The 21,539-nt window shown below is 33.6% G+C and overlaps 1 pseudogene; it reads right to left on the bottom strand.

The window, feature by feature from the left end:
• Positions 1–13,032: 13,032 nt before the first annotated feature.
• LOC149159119 (WUSCHEL-related homeobox 11-like) lies at positions 13,033–21,263 on the bottom strand (annotated as a pseudogene).
• Between the last annotated feature and the right edge of the window lie 276 nt (positions 21,264–21,539).

Below are 21,539 nucleotides of genomic sequence, written 5' to 3'. Positions count from 1 at the left end.
TGGCTTCATTAGAACACAGACACTTTGTTTTTATTTAAAGGATGTATCTTTACGAGGACAGGGCCCAAATATTTCATCTTCCTACAAGAGGAGCGTGGCTGTATTGACTCATCGGATTACACAAAAAATACCCCACATTTCTTGAACACCAAGCGACAACAAATGATGCTACAAAAGGATACAAAACCTTCAGTTCACGAGCACAAAGGTACCCAGTATAGTTATAGGCGAAACAAAAAACTTCAGGTCATGCAGACAATCTATATTATGAATCTCCTTTCAAGAGGAGGTATCTAAGCACTGCATGTTGCAAACTTTATTGATTCCTATAGAGCGTCTTTTAAAAATTGTATGCCACAACAGATTAATCCTAGATCCTCCCTGTCCAATGACAATGATCCAACCCAATGACAATGTATTTCTTTTACATCTAGTTATAGAAAAAAATTTCTTGTTTGAAAAAAATAGATAATTCAAGAGTGAAAAGGTAATACGATAATTATAGATGAAGAGGGTTTCTCCATCTTTCTTTTGCAACTTTGACATTTTGCTACTGGCATTAAACAATAAGCTAGTGGTTGCAACAATTTTAGTAAGTAAAATCTTAGTTCCTTTCATTAGTAAACGGTCACATGGATTAACATTTAGTAAACATATATTACTAAAGAAACTATAAAAAAACCATATGGTGGTTAAGTGATTAGAATTTAGTTCATTTGTTCAAGGACATCTTCCCTTTCTAGCACATGTGGATAGTATAAATTGCATGGAGATGAGTGATATGAATGGAAATGGAAGCATATTTGATGTTGTGCTAAGAAGAGTTGTAGGGCATTCTGACCTTATGTCGATTGCACATTTCTAGAATGTTCTGGAATTTGGCTATTATTAGAGGGATCAATTGTTTAGCCTCTCTCCCAAGTGTTAAATTTAGATATATTCCCAAAATCTGCAATCAACATAAAAATACCTAGATAAATAGAAAATGTCCCACTGTGAAAGGTTGAGCAATAATGTATATTTAAAATGTTTGATATCCCGTGTTTTAAACCTCAAACTGTATACATAAATTACATTTATCTAACTTTTTAAACCACCTTTTCAGATGTTAGATAAAAAACTTCGGACTGTGAAGGTTGGGCAAATATTTGATATCCCGTGTCTTAAACTTTATTTTGTGTGCATAAATTAAATTTATCTAACTTTTAAACAACCTTTGCAGCGTGTGTACATATTTCTAGACTTGTTAATTAACTAAATTATTGGAGTTAGTGCAATGGCACCATATTGAAGTCTTCTCACAAATATTGCAACTGGAATTGCATTAACAGTCAAAAGTCTTTGAAATTGCACCACAGTTGGGAGTCTCCGAAATGGTTAGAGTGGTGGATCGGAATTGAATTTCCAAGTGATGCTTGGAGGCTTATAGTGGTGATTTGTAATGGAATTTTTAAGGGATATTTGTTGGATTGTCAATGTAGCTTTTCGTGGTTTGCAGTTTTGAATTGGAAGGAAAGTAATGTGCTTTTGAGTATCAAATTTTATATAACTATAATTTGTTTATGATATGATTATAGTTGTTTTTTTTTTTAAGTTGATATTCAGTTTTATTTTTTAAACTTGATATTTGGTTTTATTTTTTAACTATTGCAGCATCAAATAAAATTACGTGATTATGCTGGTAGGAGAATAGATACATTGAAGTATGAAGTAAAATCATGTGATATGATTTAATGGTTATATGACTTATATTTAAGTTTTATTACAAAAGTTAATATTGTATTTCAATATTGAATTTTGATAATGCTTTTTTCTATATTTATATCGATATTTTGTTTAATATTGGGTTTAATATTAGGTTTAGAGTTTATAATATAATAAGAATCACATAATGGTAAAGAATAACATTATAGTTTGTTAGATAAACTAAAATAATAATAAATAATAATAAATTTAATAAATATAAGTCTAGCAAGATTTAGAGTTTATACTTTACAATGGTAAATAATATAATTATAGTTGTTTACAATGATAAATTAAAATAACAATAAATTTGATAACAATAAAGTTTAGCAAAATTTATAGTTAATGCTTTTTAATGTGATGATGAAGTAAACTATAAAGAATAATATTGTCATAGTTTACAATGATAAACTAGAAAGAATAACAATACAGTTGCAATAAAATATTAACAATATTATTAACGAAAATGAATAACATTGTAAAACTGAATAGATTAAATGAAAATTTACAATTTTTTTAAACTATGTTTAGTCTTTGATAAGGAATAATAATAAAAATAATGAACTTTATTAAAATAAAAAATAGTTATAAAAATGTGAATTTTATCAATTTGATAATTTACAATAATAATAATCAATGTTTAATAAAAATCTATATTAAAATGATAAATATAAATAAACAAATATAATAAATTAATTTTTAATTTACAATAATAACAATACACTTCATAATAACAACCATAATTATAATAATTCACTTTACAATAATAACAATACACAAAACTAGCCCCGAGGGTTAGCTCAACGAGTCGAGTCCCTATTGTTAAGTGTATCACCGATCGGGAGGTCACAGGGTCAATTCTCCTTGACGCCCTTAGGGTTAGGCCTTGGTAGTCTAGATGACTGTATTTGACTCCCTTCACGGTTGATCTACTCAGATTTTCATATGTGAAAAAAAAAATAACAGTCAACTATAAAGAATAACAATGTCATTGTTTACAAGGATAATTGAGAATAACAATAAAGTTTATCAATAATAACAATAAACTTGAGTGTCATAGAGTGTATCAACCATAAAGAAAATACAAATATATTATTATTATTATCAGATTTTAAGGCCATGACCAAGCTAGACACCAAATTGGTTTATGAGACCCCCTTGTTTGTGGGACAAGAGACTCACCTCAGACACCAAATTGGTGTATGAGACCCCCTTGCTTGTGAGACAAGGGGCCCACCTGCGAGCAACTATGTGACTACTAAGTCTATGTATGCATACAAACTCTACCCCTCTAGTTTTAAACATGTGACCTCTTAGGAGGAAACACATGCTCTTAACTATTAGACCCACTCAAGACAATGTCATTGTTTACAATGATTATATTTGGGAATAACAATAAAGTTTATCAATAATAAGAATAAACTTGATTGTTATAAAGCATATCAATAAAAGACAATACAATTACAATTTCATATAAAAGATAAATATAATTAATAAAACATAGATATTTATATATATTAACATATATTAATATATATATATATATATATATATATATATATATATATATATATTAGGTTAATGTTTATTAATATATTGGTTATCAACATTATAAAAATTATTTAGTTATTTATTTAATAGTTGATATCAGATGAAAGAGTTAAAAACATACTCTATATATTCTTCGCATATATTTCTTCGGTGAAAGAGTTTTGAGGCTCAGTGAAAGGGTTAAACACGTACTTTATATATAATTCAGTGAAAAAGCTAAAACATACTCTATATATTCTTCGCATATATTCTTCGGTGAAAGAGTTAAAAACATACTTTATATATTCTTCGGTGAAAGAGTTTTGAGGCTCGGTGAAAGAGTTAAACACGTACTTTATATATTCTTCACATATATTCTTCCGTGAAAGAGTTTTGAGGCTCGGTGAAAGAGTTAAACACGTACTTTATATATTCTTCACATATATTCTTCGTTGAAAGAGTTCTGAGGCTTGTTGAAAGAGTTAAAAACATACTCTATATATTCTTCGGTGAAAGAGTTTTGAGGCTCGGTGAAAGAGTTAAAAACATACTCTATATATTCTTGGCATATATCCTTACTCCATATATTCTTTGCATATATTCTTCGGTGAAAAAGTTCCGAGGCTCGGTGAAAAAGTTAAACACGTACTCTATATATACTCCGGTGAAAGAGTTCTGAGGCTCGGTGAAAGAGTTAAACACATACTTTATATATTCTTCTCATATATTCTTCAGTGAAAGAGTTCTAAGGCTCGGTGAAAGAATTAAAAATGTACTCTATATATTCTTCACATATATTCTTCAATCTACGAGCTGTGGTGGGTACAGGCGATTGGCAGTCAGTTACCAAGGATTACCAAGGGCAGACGGGCGATTTGCAGTCAGGTTTGCTGATTTCAGGTGCACACATTCCTTATTTTTTTCTTTTTCTAATACATATTTTCTCATATAATTTCAAGTATGAATATTTCACCACAGTTACCAAAGATTACCAAGGGCAGTCCTAGCACAGTTACTCTACAAGGCCTTTATGAGTATATGGAGTCTTTAGAGAAATGTAGAGAAGAAAGAGAAGCCAAGCTACACAAAGAGTTAGAAGCCATGCTGGAAAATAAATTTGCATCTCTTGAAGACACGATCCAAAAACAAATAGAAAATAAAATAGAACTACTAGAGAATAAAATGGAGGTAATGGAGACTAGATTGCAGGTTATAGAAAAACAAAACCAAGATACTAACCAGCCATCCCAGCAAGGAGATGCTGATACTTTAGAAAGTCTTAAAATGAAAGACATGATTAAAGAACTAGAAGAAAAAGTTAATAGATGCTTCACCCTAAATAATGTGCTAGATAAGTAAGATATCAAACCAATTAAAGATGAAATGAAAAAATTAATAGAATTAGACGACGAATGTAACAAAAGGGCCTTGAACCTTATAATCTTCAGTTTAAAAGACAACGTAGATGAGGATACATTAGCCTTAGCCCAGACAGAACTGCATAATAGATTACAAGTTGAAACAATGTGTCTCACAGAACCAACAAGGTTGGGGAAATTAACTGAGGATAAAGGAAGACTAATCCACATAAAGGTGAGCTCCACTGATTATAAGCATGAAATACTTAGTAAAACCTCAAGTCTAAAAGGAACGAGAATATTCATAAATGAAAATCTCATTCCAGAAGATCAAGCAGAATTAAGAAAGGAGGTTCAAAAGGTAAAAGAAGCTAGAAAGGAAGGAAAGTGGGCAATAATCATAAATATAAAAGCCTTTATTCGAGATAGAAACCAAAAATATAGTAATCAAAAGCAATTAAACATCCACCAAATCCTTTTTTGGAATTGTCGGGGCTTCCCATGGAACAAAGGCCCCAATCTAAGTTGGATTTCAAATGATGTTGATATTATTTTGCTTGTTGAAACTTGGGAGCATGAAGAATCTAAGGTCCCTAACATAGATGGCGTTATGCTATGGTCTACCTGGAACAACCGATGCTCTAGTAGAGGCATTGGGGGAATAGCTTGTTGCATTAAGAAGAACATCTCCCCCCATGTTAGGATTTATAAAAATGACCATCACAACCAATATAGTTGGATAGAGATCAAAGACATTCTTAATAAAAAGTCCAACATAGAAATATGTTATTTTTCCCCCATTAATTCTAACTTCTATAAGAGGAAGAATCTAGATAAAACTAGCCCTTACAATGGTTTAGAGAATGATATTTCTAGCCTAAGGAATGACGGTAATATCCTTTTAATAGGTGACTTTAATGCTTGAACTTCAAACAAGGAAGCTATTATTCTAAGTAATTATTCCAACCCTAATCCTCTTTGGTTAGACGACGACCCTACTCTGGCTAGTAGGTACAAAAGGAGCTCTACAGACCTCGAGGAAAATTTGTTTGGGTCGGAGCTAGTCAAGGCCTGTAGTGCTCAAGATCTCATAATTTGCAATGGTCTAAAGAAGTGGCCCAATTCCAGCAAGAGACCTGCATCCATGGACTTGGTAGCAGCGTGGTAGACTACGTTATTTCCAATCTTTGATTATACAACGAAATAATAAATTTTGACATCTGTTAGGCCCCTATACTGCTAGTGTAACTCCTTATGGTTATTAGTACAACCCACTTATTATATTGATGTACCCATGTAGTGCCCATGTTGTTACTATTGTGCCCCATAGAAGCCCACTATTGTTATTATTGTCTCCTTACGTTATTATTGTTATGTCGGCTATGATTATGTTATGACCCCTTAGACTCCTATATATAGAAAGGAGGTCTTTTCATTTGTATCATCCAAGAATTTTTCATTTATGCAATGTAAATGAGGTTGCCCCCTCGAACAGGCTGAATTCTAAGGCGTTGATCTATCTTTTCTATCTTTTCTTGAGCTGGTTTCATAACATTCGGTATCAGAGCTTTGGATTCTAGGGCATCGCTGCTCCAAACAGGTCATCGTGGAATTTTCACTATAACTTTTTTTATGCGATGTTTCAAAGTTACAAAAAAAAACCATTTGAGAAGAAATTGCGTTGAACCTTGGGTCCGAATTTCAGAGCTTTTCGCGCTATATTTACGGAGATATGATCTGAGGAAGTTGGTCTTTTTGCAGACTCCTGAATTACATTACAAAAAGGTGACCTGGGGAAAATTCTCATAACTTTCTCTCTGGGGATTGGATTGAAATTTTGTAAGAAGGTACAGAAAGAGGATGGATTTTAGTTTCTTGTATGAATTTTTCAAATCCAAAGGTCGAAACAGTGACTCGTGGCACGTCATACACGTTCGCTCTACTGAACTATTCTATAATCAAGTCACTATGGGAGATTTCACATAACTCTTTCTTGGAGAATCCAATTTGGATAAGGCTGGTGGAATTGGAAAGAGGACACAGAGGGCTAATACAAGGCACAATTTCAGAACTTAAAGATCTAAAAGTACAGAGTTACAGTCGTTTCAAGATCGAGCTCCTAAAATCAAGAAAAAGCAAGATGAGGAAGTTTGATGGCAAGGATTCAGTAAATTGGATACTTCAGATGGAGCAATATTTTGATCTACATGGTGTACCACTGTTACAAAAGGTATGTATTCCATCTTCATATTTAGAACCTGATCAATTTTTATGGTATGAAGGGCTTTGTTCTCGTAAACGACTTGTTACGTGGTTAATTTTCACGGAGGAAATGATAGCACATTATGAGGATACAAAGAGCAACACCTTCTTTAGAGCAACACCACAACAATTGTAAAGAGTAAAAGGGCTTTGTGACATAGTGGAAAGAAAAAATATGGAAACCAGGAAGCATGCCCCACACAACTATAAAGATGGAAGTGTTGTTTCTGTTAGCCTTCCATAACCTACAAGGGTTACACCACAACGATTGGAAGAAAAAAGAGAAAAAAGGCTTTGTTAAAATTTTGATATAAAATGCACTAAAGGTCATAAGTGTGCTCAGAAGAAATTATTTTACATAGAATATGAAGAGGAGGAAGAAAAGGATCAAAAAACATCAAAAGAAGAGGATCTATGCCAGGACCCCACCCGAAGGAAAGAAGAAATGAATCAGACCACATCTTGTAAATCATTGGCAAGAATTACCACTCCTCAAACTCTTAAGATAGAAGGACATATCAAGAAGAAAAAGATGCAAGAAGTGAAAGATCACATCGAGAAAGAAGAAATGATCCAACAATATCTTGTAATTCATTGGTCGAAATTACCACTCCTCAAACTATCAAGATAGAAGGACATATCAAGAAGAAAAATGTTCAAGAAGTGAAAGATCACATCGAGCATCAAGAAATGAATCCGACCATATCTTGTAAAGGATTGGAAGAAATTGCCACTCCTCAAACTCTAGAGATAGAAGGACATATCAAGAAGAAAAAGGTTCAAGTAGTGAAAGATCACATCGAGCATCAACAAGAAGTTCTCCAACTTTTAAAGGATAACACCACTTCGGTGCAAAATCAAATGAAGCAACAGGTAGATCAACATCGTAGTGAAAAATGTTTTGATGTAGGTGATTGGGTATTTTTATTGCTACATCTCAAGCAAGCTATTTATGAGAAGGAAATGTTGGCAATACTACATGCACTTAAAAAATGACGACCTTACCGAATGGGAAGACTCTTCAAGGATGAGGATGTGGAAGCATTGTTTTGTGCTATTTCTGTTATCCAAACAGATTGGATAAACGAAGCAAGGGATGAATGGAAGAAGGACGAAGAAGTATGCCCACTTATTCAAAAGTTGCAAAAGATCCCAATTCAAACAATATTGCCAGAGATTGAAGAGGAAGGAAAAATCATATTGGAACCTGGAGCAGTCATAGAAACAAGAACTCAACAGCTGCACAATCGATCAATTTCAGAGTTTCTCATCAAGTGGAAGAACTTACCCACTGAACATTCCACAAGGGAGGACAAGAATTTTATACAGAAGCATCAAGAACTACTCAAGCGTTGAGGAAAACACTTTTTGAAGGAGAGGGGCATGTTATGCCCCTATACTACTAGTGTAACCCCTTATTGTTATTAGTACAACCCACTTATTATATTGATGTACCCATGTAATTTCCATATTGTTACTATTGTGCCCCATAGAAGCCCACTATTGTTATTATTGTGCCCTTACATTATTATTGTTATGTTGGCTATGATTATGCTATGACCCCTTAGAGTCCTATATATAGAAAGGGGGTCATTTCATTTGTATCATCCAAGAATTGTTCATTTATGCAATGTAAAGGAGGTTTCTCCCTCGAAGAGGCTGAATTCTAAGGCGTTGATCTATCTTTTCTATATTTTCTTGAGCTGGTTTGATAACAACATCTTAAATGACCACGAACCTGACTCTAATCATAGGCCTTTAATTATAACTCTCAATTTTTTCATGCATAGAGTTCCCATAGAAAATAATACTTACAACCAAAAGAACTTAATATTTGATAGAAATAAAAATGATCTCTTTCTAAATGAATTAAAAACTAATTTTCTTCCTTTATCTAGTATAGACAACATATAAGACCTCTATCATAATTTTACTACAACCCTCTCATATTCTATTAACAAGTTCTCAATTGAAGTTTCAAATAATAAAAGAAATAGGAAAACCAATCCATGGCATGACAAATATTGTAAAAGTGCGAGGAGAGCAATTAAGGAAGCTGTTGATGAATCTCTTAAAATGGACAAGATAAAAATATACAAAGCCCTAACTAAAAGGAAAAAGAGGCAGTACATTCGTCAAAGACAGGAGAATCTCTTACACCTCTCTAAAGTAGCTCCCAAGAAATTTTGGAGGTAGATTTTGACTAGGAAGTCTAAGGATAATAATAAAATTTATCTTCACAATTAGAATTCCTATCTTAAAAAGCTTTATGAATCTCCAAGTGTCATGTGGAAACCCTTCTCACAACAAAAGAAGTTTTCTCTTTAGAAGACATTAAGTTTGGGGCTAATCGCCTCACTATTGGGAAATCTAAGGACATTGAAGGTTACCAGGTGAAATCTTAAAAATTGGAGGTCCTATCCTCATCCCCCACATCCACAAGATTTTCAATAGCAGTCAAGCAAGGGTTCCCTATACCTTGGACTGAGAGCCTCATTATCCATATTTTTAAAAGTGGGGATACAAATAACCCCTCTAATTATCGAACAATTATGATCAACCCTCTCTTAGCCAAGTTATGTGGTAGTATTTTGGAAAAGAAGTTAAGCATATGGCTTGAAAGTGAAGGTAAGCGAGCTAAAGGCCAAGTAGGTTTCAGAAGGCATCACTCAACAACAAACCACCTTGTTACGCTTAGGATCATTGCAGAGGAATGTCGTAATGATAAATCCAAATCATTTTGTTGCTTTGTGGACTTTAGAAAGGCTTTTGATACAGTTCCTAGATACAACCTTTGGAATAGATTAGAAGAGCTAAAGGTTCCTCTCGAGTTGAGAGCTGCCGCTATAAGGTTATACGAGAATGTAATTGCCAAGCTAAAGAGCAAAGAGGGGTGGTCGAAAGATATTAATTGTAACATTGGAGTTAAACAAGGTTGCCCCTCTCCCCTACCCTATTTGGCATTTACATCGATAAGCTTGAAGGCTATTTAGAGGAAGCAGGATGTGATGGCATGATCTTAGTTGGGATAGTCATCATCCTTCTTCTTTATGCTGACGATATTGTTCTTTTGGCAAGGTGCCTGTCTAATCTTGATAAGCAACTCAGGCTTCTTAAGGATTTATGCTCTACCATGGGTATGACTGTTAACACTGACAAAACAAAAGTTATGATTATCAAATCCAAGAAGGACACTTACGCTAATTTTATGTATGACAATAATAACTTGGAGGAAGTGTATTCTTATAGGTACCTAAGAATTGATATTCATCATAAGCTCAACTAGAACCATAACATTGAGAAAAGGATTAATGGGGGGTGGAAAGCTTATTTTGGTCTTGAAAATAATTGTAAAATAGCAAACCTCTTAATGTGGGATAAAAATAAGTTCCTCTTTGAAACTTTAGCCACTCTTGTTATCTTATATGGCTGTGAGGTTTGGGGTTGCAGCATCTCCAGAGAATCATGGAGAAAGATTGAGCAAATCCCGAAGCGTTTTATAACTTATAACCTGAAAATTAAAAGTAATTCACCCTATCCTATTCTCCTTATAATAGCAGGTCTTTCCCCTATTGAGAGCCTAGCTATGCTTAGGTTTCTATTCTACAAGAAGAAACTCAATAACATAGACGATCATAGACTTCCTAAGCTAGCTTTAAATTCCAGCCAAAACCACCTAAGGCTCAATCACGGGTGGCATAAAGACACAAGGGCCTGGTTAAACTATTGGGAGATCAACGAAAATGATGCATTGCAAAACATAAATAACATTAAAGATATTGTTACTTCTAAGTTCAAAGAAAAAATGTGGTGTGAGAAAGATTTATCGGCTAAAAGAAAATTAAGTTATTATAAGAAGGTCATCAACCCCACGCTAGAAGATCAAAAGTATCTCTCTATTTTAACTAGCTCAAAGAAGAAAATTAATATAGCAAAGATTAGAATGAATTCTCATGAGCTCCATAGTGAAACAGGTCACTGGGAAGTTCCTAAAACGACATGGATGGAAAGGATCTACCATATATGTGAGAATATGAACATCGAGGATGAAAACCACTTCCTCTTAGAGTGCCCCGTGTACAACCACATTAGATCTCAGTTTCACAATCTTTGTTACAATACTGACTTTCCTGGCCCTTTACAATGTCAAAATTATAGTGAGCTCGAGAGGTTTCTCTCCAAGCTTTTTGAGCATAGGAATTAAATCTTAAATCAAGATAAATAATTTGTTTCTTTAGGTCTGATAGACCATTGTTTGGTGTCAACAGACATTAACCACCACCATCATCATCATCATCATAAATATAGTTTATCAATAAGTTATAGGTTATATTTAAAGATTATTTTATTGAATTAGAGATATATTTTTATCTAAGTATAAAATTAAAATAAAAAATTAAAATCATAATAGGATTCAAATTAAAACTATATGTTTTTTTTTTCTAGTTAAGACTAACCTAAGTACCCACGGCGGATTTGAACCAGTTACCTATTGCAAGGAGTGCCTTAACAACGCACCCATTCACTGTCAATCCAAAGCACCGTGGGCGAATTAAAACTATATGTTAGATATAATAAAGAATAAATATTAATATACATGGATAACTATATATTAATCTTTATTAATATATTAAAAATTAATAAATGTTGATGATAAAGAATGTTCACTAAGATCAATATAGTTTATCAAACAATATATACAAAATATAGTATTATATTGATTTCTATACATATAAATATATGTCTATTAGACTATTATAATGGAAACTAACTTTATTTAAATTAATCCACCACTTTACTAATGATTTACATAAATGTGCTTTATCAATAAATCACATTCAATGGTTGTTTTATTAAGTTAGAGAGAGAGTTTTTGAATTAAATATGAAACAACAACCATATACAAAACTAGAATGATATAAATATTAATAGACATTCATAACTATAACTATACATAAGAATAACTAGAGACACTAATGTATAAACATAGTTTAGATATTAGTAAACATTGATATAGTTGACCATAGTAATCTATAGTTAAATGTTGACAAACTTGGTCAACCATGTTCACCCATAATCAACCATATATTCACCATAGTCAGCCATGGTTAAACAAGCTCAACCATGGTTATCCATGATCAACCATAGTGAGTCATGGAAAACATGGTCAACCGTGGTTGATAATGCCCAACCATGCTCAACATGATCAACATGGACTACTATAGTCACCTATGGTCAAACTAGGGTCAACCATTATTTACATGGTCAAACATTATCAACCATTGTCAAACAAGTTCAATCATAAGTCCACTATAGTTAAACAAGAAAAATCATGGTCAACTATAACTTGACCACATTTAATTATAGTCAACCAAGGTCAGCCATGTGCAAAATGGTCAAACCATGGCCAACTATTGTCAATATGGCCAACTATAGCCAACCATAAGCAAATCATCATCAACCATTTTCTTCCACTTTGAACATGATGAACCATGGTCAACTGTGGTCAACCACAATCAACCATATGCAACATGGTCAACCATAACCAATTATAATCTATTATAAACAACTCTAGTTTAATATAGATTGCCATGGTCACCCATAATTAACTATTTGTTGACTATAATCTATCACTATCAAGCATAACTTTACTATATTTAAAAATAGTAAACCAAAATCAACTATAATCTAACGCAAACATATTAATAACACAAACATATAAAATTTCATTTTCTTTCTTTCATAATCAAATTATCACCCTTAATTAAAATAACACAACCACTTTATTCATATGATTTAGTTAATAATAATATAATATAATATTCTATATTATCCCTTACTGATTTTACTTCAAAGTTCAAAAAAGTTTCCAAGGAATTTAAAGCATGTGGAAGGTGGATAATTTAAACTTCTGAAGTGTTTCCTTTGCTCGTAACCATTCATAGAAACTGATCGTTCAAGTGCATAGAAACTAGCACGTGAGCCACCCAGTTTTGGGCCCCGTGATCCTCAGGAATTCCATAGAAACAAAAGTGATTTAAACTACTTTAGTACAGTGCAACAGGCCTTTTCTTTTGTACTATGGAATATACAATATCAAGTTATAAATAAATAAAATATAGCCTCTACATATCAAATCTCAAGTTTGGAAGGTAATGGTAACATAGAATTTTGCTGCCAAAGCAACCGTGTTCAACAAGACGCTGAATTTTGCTGCAAAAACATTAGTGTTCAACAAGAAGCTGAACAAAGGAAGAAGCAGATCCACCAGTGATAAAATAGCCTTCATAGGTGCAAAGATAGAATAAAAACGTACACATAAGGCCACTCAGATCACAGCTATATACTTCTATATTTATTTAATTTTTTGGGACTTAATTATACTAAGACTGATTCCATATAAATGAACATAAGGAATATGTATAGCATACCAAGAAATATTTAGCTCCATGCTCCAGGCCTTCCAAGGTGAATCCCCATTCATTCACTAGCACCGACTCGCCAGAGGAATGGAGTAAAAGTGCATCATCTCCGAAGAAAGCCCTGAAGTTCAGGGGCTCCTTGGGGACTTCCATTGGAATGTCATTGATGAATACAGTTATTGATCGGTTACCGTTAGTCATGGAGTCCTCCTACACACCTCCTGCAGACCGAGCTTAATATTAGACATGGACATGAAAACAATGTACTCACAACAAAGCACAAATATATGCATTTGTATAAGGGTATATGATACGTTGGCAGCTTGAAATTAAGACATGGTAACAACACTATTCCACTAGTATCAATGCCTATGTACCTTCATTCAAAATTCCGCTGCTTCTTGTTGTTCCCGCCCCTCCAAATGCTTGCATGTTACTACACTGAGTACTGCTTATTTCTTGGTTCACGTGCGTGTCGTAATGGTTCCCGGGTAATGAAAATATTGGCACAGTAGAAGATGAGGGGGGTTGATTTCCAACCGTTATATGTTTAGACTTAACTGATGTTGACGTTGATGTTGTTGATGTTGATGCAGTTGAAGATGTGGTCTTTGCAACCTTGGGGCAAGGTTCAGACATTTGCGCATCTTGGACATGTCGCTTTCGCTTTACTCTGGACTTTTTATTCTGGAACAAGTAGAATACATTTACATCACCAACTTGCCCGAATTCTTCGAGCCGAGCTCTGATCCTTTTTATTTCTTCTCTGGGAGGGTTCACCATGCCAGAATTGAATGTATCTTCCAGGATCTGGATCTGCTCTGGTTTTGGATGCCATCTTGACTTTCTTTTGGACATGCTCGTTTCCTTCTCCTGCAAACGATTACTTGACAATGCACCTACTGCATGGAAAAAATATTTATGAAAACTAATGTCAAATCTCTATCAGAACCCTAGTTACCAGAAACGGGACGATGTCCGCTGTTTCTGGCCGAAACCTTCGGAGAAACGCAACCCAGCTAGAAACGCCGTCTGCAACGGCCGTTTTCATTTCCATGGGAAAGAAACAGTTTCCCGTGAAACGAAACCATTTCATCTCACCGTTTCCAGATAGACTTGCAGTTAAATTTATTTTTTCGAACTCGGGTTAAATGTAATTTTTTCAAACCGTCGGTTAAATGGAGTTTAATTAGCAATTGATTGTTAGTTTTTTGGATACAGAGGGTTGAATCCAGTTTAATTCGCAGTTCACTGTTAGTCTGTTGCAGTGGACTGTTAGTTTTCTGGAAATTAAGCGTAAGCACTCCAGCGTATTGTGAGCGACAGCTGAAGAAAAAACTACTGTATTTTTTAGAGAACAGAAGGTATTGTGAGAGCGATGTCAAAGAAAAACACCAGTTGTCAAGGATTTAAGCAGAAGACCAGAGCGAACCCATCATTACTCAGATGCAAGCCAGGCACAAGCAAGGCACAGATCAGAGCCAAGCAGCTTCAGGCCCCCGTTGAGTTATCTTCAACAGCATTGTCAGTTCTATTGTCAAAAGGTACTGCCTAAGAACTTCAATCTTTGGTTTTTTTTAATGAGATGTCATGCGTGATGTTAAAACTATTTGCAATATCAGTGATCTTAAATATATGCCAGGTCATGCTCTGTATCTCGGTTTATTTAATTCAACTTGAGAGTGCGATAAAATTATGGCATATTTGCTTATACTTCTTAGAAAGGGGCGGAACAATGGATAAGCATTGGAACTGTTATCCATTAACAGGTTGGATTTCAACCAGCCGTTTGAACTTTGCATGGTGATGCCCATTCCAGAGAGGTTTTGATAAGTACCTTAATTTTCATTCATGATCCTTGTTTCCAACCTGCAGTGTAGGTAGTTTTGAAACTAAAAGTGAGATCTAGCTAAAAAATCGAAACGGAAATAGACAGAACAGGGCATTCACTGTACCGAGCTTGGCAATATCTGGGAAACAGGAAACAAACGAAAGAAAACTCCAAGAGCATTAGGTCTGAGCCTGGTAGTCTCCTACTTGCAATATTGGCCTTATCAAGAGCTTCAAGCTTCCCTTTAATCAACTTAGCTTTTTTTAATACTGCTTCCACATCTTTATCCATCGTGTCTCTCAAATTCTTTATGGTTTTCGCGTTGTGGATGGTTTTGCTTTCTTCATGTGAAGCTTGCAGCTTCCTTGACAATCCTTCCACCGATTCCATATCATTTTTCACATCCTCAACTTCCTCAAAGAATTGTCCTAGGTTTTTTTATTCGTTAATGCCTACCATTTCCACATCATACCCCGCCTCTAAATCCTTTCTGGAATCCTCCTTAAGATTCGCATAGTTTTTGAAGGATCTCGAGAAAAGATCATTCATTTTGTCAATCTGCTGCTTCACAATTAAAATGCAAAAGAACATCTGTTAAAATGAAACTTGATACAGAGAAATTTCTTGGAAAATTTAATCGTTAACATTCCTCAATTGGTTTTCTGTAAACCGAAATGCAAAAAGATCCGAAAAATCACATAAATTTCTATAGAATCGAATTTATTTATATAAATTAGATAAAATCCTTGAAGGTTCAATACATTGAAAAAAAAAAACTGCTTAAATTTTTTCCAATTTAAGTGAAATATAAGAGACAGATCCTCTGGAAGAGCATTATATTACAGTTGAAGAAGAATGGAAGGTATTAAGGTTGCTCTTTTGGCAGGAGAATCTGCGAAATGTAATTCATTTTTAACAAGAATGAATTATTTCAATGAACCCTTCAACTTGGAGATCAAACATAGTTTCACACATAAAAGCATGCAAATAACACGAATTTTTCTTTATAATTCATCAAGGAGGCTAAAGACGAACGTTTGTTTAGGAAATTACAAGATAAGCTTCAAAGATTCCAGCATGTACAGAGATAATCCGAAATGCTGAGGATGTAAATAGGTATGGAGTTGATGGGAAATTGTCAACGAATCTGACTTTACATAGGAAAATGGAGAAGCTATCCAGGAAACAGAAAACAAATAGAAATAAAATCGTAGAAATCTAAGTCGGAACAGGATTGCAAGTGAACTTCTCCATACCTGATATAAATTTGATGGGGAATTTTGATTATGAAGTAAATTTTCTATGATAGTTTTTTTTTTTTAAGATTGGGATTTGTGTGATGTTTCATATTTATTTTTACTTGTATATTAGATGTAAAAAAATTTGTTATTGTTGTTTGGAAGTGTCACTGAATATGTCTTTTCACAATTTTTGGGAAAAATATTACTATATTTACAATAAATAAAATATAAAGCAAAATATGGATTGCATTGTGATCCGTTAATCGTAAGGCAGTGAAAATTAACCAAAATTATCAAACCTTACTATGGTGGATTCATTCTTTGTAACTGAGTGAGAAGTTAATGAAAAAACTGTAGATTGCATCCATTAAGTCGAAGACCAAAATCGTGAAAGCTTACTCTAAGCAGCTCAATCAATCATAGTTAGCAAAGATCAATAGTCACAATTACCAAATAATTTATTTATAAGATTGTGGGCTATTGTTGACCATTTTGCCCCAACACTTTTTTGGCTATGCTTAAAATTCCACTAGGTTAGAGATTTTTTCCAATTACGTTTTTTTCAATGGTATTTTATATTTGAAGAATTTTCACAAATGTTGTGAAGGTTTAGAAGTTTTGTAAATAGATTTTTAATTTGGAAAACTTAAAATAAATATAATTAAATAAAGTGATGAGAATTATTATTAGGAATTTTACTTTGAAATTATATAATATCTATTATTTTAATATAATATCCAACTCGTATTTGAGTAAAAAGGAAAAATCAATAGGAGAACTCAATGTTACCAATCAACATACCTAATTATTGCTAGTGCATAGCCCCACACACCCATATATTTAGAGAGAGAGAGTGAGTTATGGAACAAGTAGTTATAAGTTATTAAAATATCACTGAAGCCATGTATCATGGGATTTTGTAAAATGAATGAGATCAGGAGCTAGTCCTTTTCTCTCGAGCTAGTCCCTCTAATGCTCGAAGTAAGGTGATTTAGATGTTTGAAAATTTGAAAAAAGATAAATAATTTTATTTTGTTTAAGTTTTCCAAAATTTTCTTTGATTTTCTCTTCAAATTTTTAGTTAATTATATTTTTCTAATTAGGTGTCAATTTTTTAATTTTATTTTCTGTAACTAATTTTCAAATATAAATTGTGCAGATTAAAATTGGTTGCAGAGGAGAATCATTTATTTTTTATTTCACTCATTTCTCATTGCAATGGAAGAAAGTTCACCAATGTCACAAAGTAGACCGCCCCTTTCCCAACAGAAATCTTCCATAGAGGCATCCAAAAAAATCCAAAGCAAAGAATATCAAGAAGCAAAAAAAGCCTTTGAGGCAAGGTTATGGGCAGCTGTGAAATGCACTCAATCTTATAGTGGAGGATCAAGTGGATCATCTGGTTCAAAGGTTTGGTTGTGCCCTTATTGTAAAAAACAAAAAACGGGGAATGTAGGAAGAGTTCGATGGCATTTAGTTGGAATGGGGAAAAAAGAACAATTAGCTTTATGTGACAGTGTACCTAAAACAAAAAAAGCTTCTCTAATTAAGCAATTTAATGAACTTGAAAAGCTTAGACATATTGTTGAAGGTTTAGTTCAAGCTAACAACAATCCTAGTGGATTGACAATTGGTGGTCCACACTCTTATTCTCAACATCAAGTTTCTGTTTCTCACCTTCAAAACTTATGGGATGTAAAAGGAAGGGGAAATCTCTATGCATCCATTGGACGATTTTTTTTTGCAAATGGCATATCTTTTAATGTTTGTAGGTCTCCTTATTGGAAAGAAATGGTAAGGGATCTAGTTAGCAATGCTCCTAAAGGTTACAAGCCTCCTAGTTATGAAAAGATGAGGACAACCGTGTTATTTGAAGAGAGGGCTCGGGTTGAAGCTAGACTTCAAGACATTAGAGATAGTTGGAAGGAATCTGGGGTCTCCATTGTCTCAGATGGTTGGACAGATGTTAACCATCGTCCCCTTATCAATATTTTGGTTTTGAGCCCAAAAGAAGTTTTGTTTTTAAAATCCTATGATACTACAGGAAAGACAAAAGATGGTCCATATCTAACAGGTCTCCTCAAAGAGGCAATAGAGGAGGTTGGTAGAGAAAACGTGGTCCAAATTGTTACAGATAGTGCCTCAAACAATATCCTTGCTGGTGGGTTGATTGAGGATGAATATCCAACAATTTTTTGGACTCCTTACTCTGTGCATTGCTTGAATTTGCTCCTGAAAGATATTAATAACATTGCATGGGTTGATAAAACTATAACTAAAGCAAAGATGTTACAACACTTTATTATTAATCATGCAGCATCCATAGCAATTTATAGGAAATATGCAAAACTTCAGCTTCTTCGATGTGCTGAGACTAGATTTGCATCTGCTTTCATTATGCTTCAACGCTTTATTAAAATGCATAAATCTTTGAGAGAGATGGTGGTATCAATGGATTGGCAAAGGTGGAAGGGTTCTCATACTGGGGATGGCCTAAAAGTTGAGGACATCATTATTGGTCTTTCTTCAGAGAATTTTTGGAGGAGAGTGGAGGATATTGTCACCCTTATTACACCTATTGTTTCCACCCTTCGCATATTTGATAGTGATCAACCATGCTTAGGGGATGTCTTTGAGAGCATGGATCAAATGAGAGAGAAGATTCATGACATAATGGAAGATGAAAATTCTAGGATTGACAAAGACACTAGAAATGAAGTGTGGGAACTTAGTCTGACAAGGTGGAAAATGCTTCATAGCCCTCTTCATTCAATTGCATTTTTACTCAATCCTAAATGGTTTCATAAGAAACCATCGTCAGATGTAGAGGTTATGCAAAACTGGAACACTTTTATAAGTAGGTGTTACGATCGTCAGGATCGCACTGCTTTACGGTTTGAGCTAGGAAAGTATTTGAGATCAGAAGACCACTTTGCAAATGAAGATTGTGCATACAACAGACAACAACTTGGACCCATCGACTTCTGGATACAATATGGTACAGGGACCCCCTTACTTCATCGTTTGGCTATCCGTTTGCTTTCACAGGTATTCTTAATAACAAATACCTTTAATGTATTGATTTATTGTTTAAACAATTAATTCTAAAGCTCATTTCAGATTATTTATCTTATAAGATTTATTGATTGACTATGACTAACATAATTTTAATTTTATTATACAGGTGACTAGTTCCTCTGCATGTGAAAGAAATTGGAGTGAATATGCTTTCATCCATTCAACGAAGAGGAATCGCCTAGGCACAAAAATGGCACAAGATTTGGTGTTTGTACACTCAAATCTACGTTTGTTATTTCGACAACAACTAGAATACAAAACTGGACCCACAAGAATGTGGGATTATGGTGGTTCACAAGATGACGAAAATGATAAGCTTCCACTTGAGGTGCTACAAGACAATGCTGAAGACATGCTTGATGATACCATGAAGTCTATTGACCAAAATAATTCTTTTGGAATTGGCTCAAGCTCAACAACTATTCCAGAAAATGAGCTTCAAAATCTAGATTATTAGGTTTACTTGCATATTGATATGAATTGTTGGAAGTGACTTTAGAGAAACATATATATTCAAAAGAACAAATTTAAATATTTATATTTCAAATATCTTATTCTTATCAATGTTTTCCATTTTCTTGGAATTAATGATGGCTAAATTTTTGATCTACAAAATTATCACTTCCTTCTTAAAACTAAATTAGTATTTACAATTGTTTTTTTACAATTTCATGAGCAGAAACATTACAGGTTTATGATTAATGCTTTGTTTATATTGTTCACCTTTAATATGGTGTTTTTCTCTCTCCTCGTTTCTTATATGCGAAACCTCCAAACCTCGTTTCTCGTACCGTTCTCGTTTCCCGTTTCTTTTTTCTGGTAACATAGATCAGAACTGATGGTATATGACTGTCTGAAATTCTATCAAAACTTAATCTTCACTGTACTTGTGAATTTTAATTAACATGGCGCAATAATTTAAAACTCTTGGAAAAAATTAGCTTTAGAGTAAGATTATTGTTACCCGTTTTTAGCCCAAAATATACCCTTGAAAATGAATAAAACTTTAAAGCAACAAAACCATATTCATATATTCAAAAAAAACTAGAATAATATTTATCAAAATATTATAATTTAACGAATGACTAACTGCTATTTGCTATTGCAATATCTATAGATACCGAACCATTACAACAACATTGATCAAACTATTATATCATTCCCCAACCTTAACATTATCCTATTACAGTTTGATTAATCAAACTAGCTGCGATCCATATGGCACTATCTATATCAATCTGATGACCGAGAAAGTACTATATTTGTTTACGCAAATGTAAACCTGATGACCGAGAAAGTATTATATTTGTTTACGCAAAAGTAAACATGACAGAGAGTATTATTTCTTAAATTTTATGAAATAGTAATATATCTTAAATTTTATACTTCGAGGAATGAAATAGTATAGTTCTGAAATAGTATACTTCTGGGAATGAAATAGTATTATATCTTAAATTTTATGTTTCTGTGATGTGATTTGATTTATGATATAAGGTTTAGTTTTTTTTTTTTTAAATCACATAGAGAACAAAAGATAGACGCTTTTCAATCTAGATCTAGATTCATCATTATATCTACACGGCATCTGAACGAGCTTGATTTAGTTTGGACGTGCAAGAGAAAAATATTTCCGACCTTCAGAATATGGTGGTCTCATCGCTAAAAAATTAGAAGTTTCTGGCAATTGATTAGATAACTTTGATTTCAGGAACATTCTGGGACAGTGCTTTTGGGAATTCATATTGTGCGAATGGAGGGACCGCATCTGATCTGCAGGAGATATTTTTCCGTAGTTGCCTTTAACCCGCTACTTTGTTGCTGCAACGAGAACAACGAAACTACAATGGGCTCTCCAAGATGTGTGAATAGATCACTATCCCAATTCTCAATTTATAAAGCACCTAGAAATGCCATGATCAAGAAAAAAGAGAAATGGGATGAGTACAACTGAATAGCTTCAAGCTCACGGTGGAATGATTTCATGGTGCAGTTACTTACATAAGGGCATTGAATGGTTGGTTGAACGCCAATGGTTTGAAGGTCAAATGACAATATGCCCGTCTGTGACCTAAGA

The sequence above is a fragment of the Pinus tabuliformis genome, chromosome 5_2 (genome assembly GCF_031772625.1).
Source record: "Pinus tabuliformis cultivar Carrire ecotype Pingquan chromosome 5_2, CPIR1, whole genome shotgun sequence".
Taxonomy (NCBI): domain Eukaryota; kingdom Viridiplantae; phylum Streptophyta; class Pinopsida; order Pinales; family Pinaceae; genus Pinus; species Pinus tabuliformis.
This window is presented reverse-complemented; position numbering and strand designations above follow the sequence as displayed.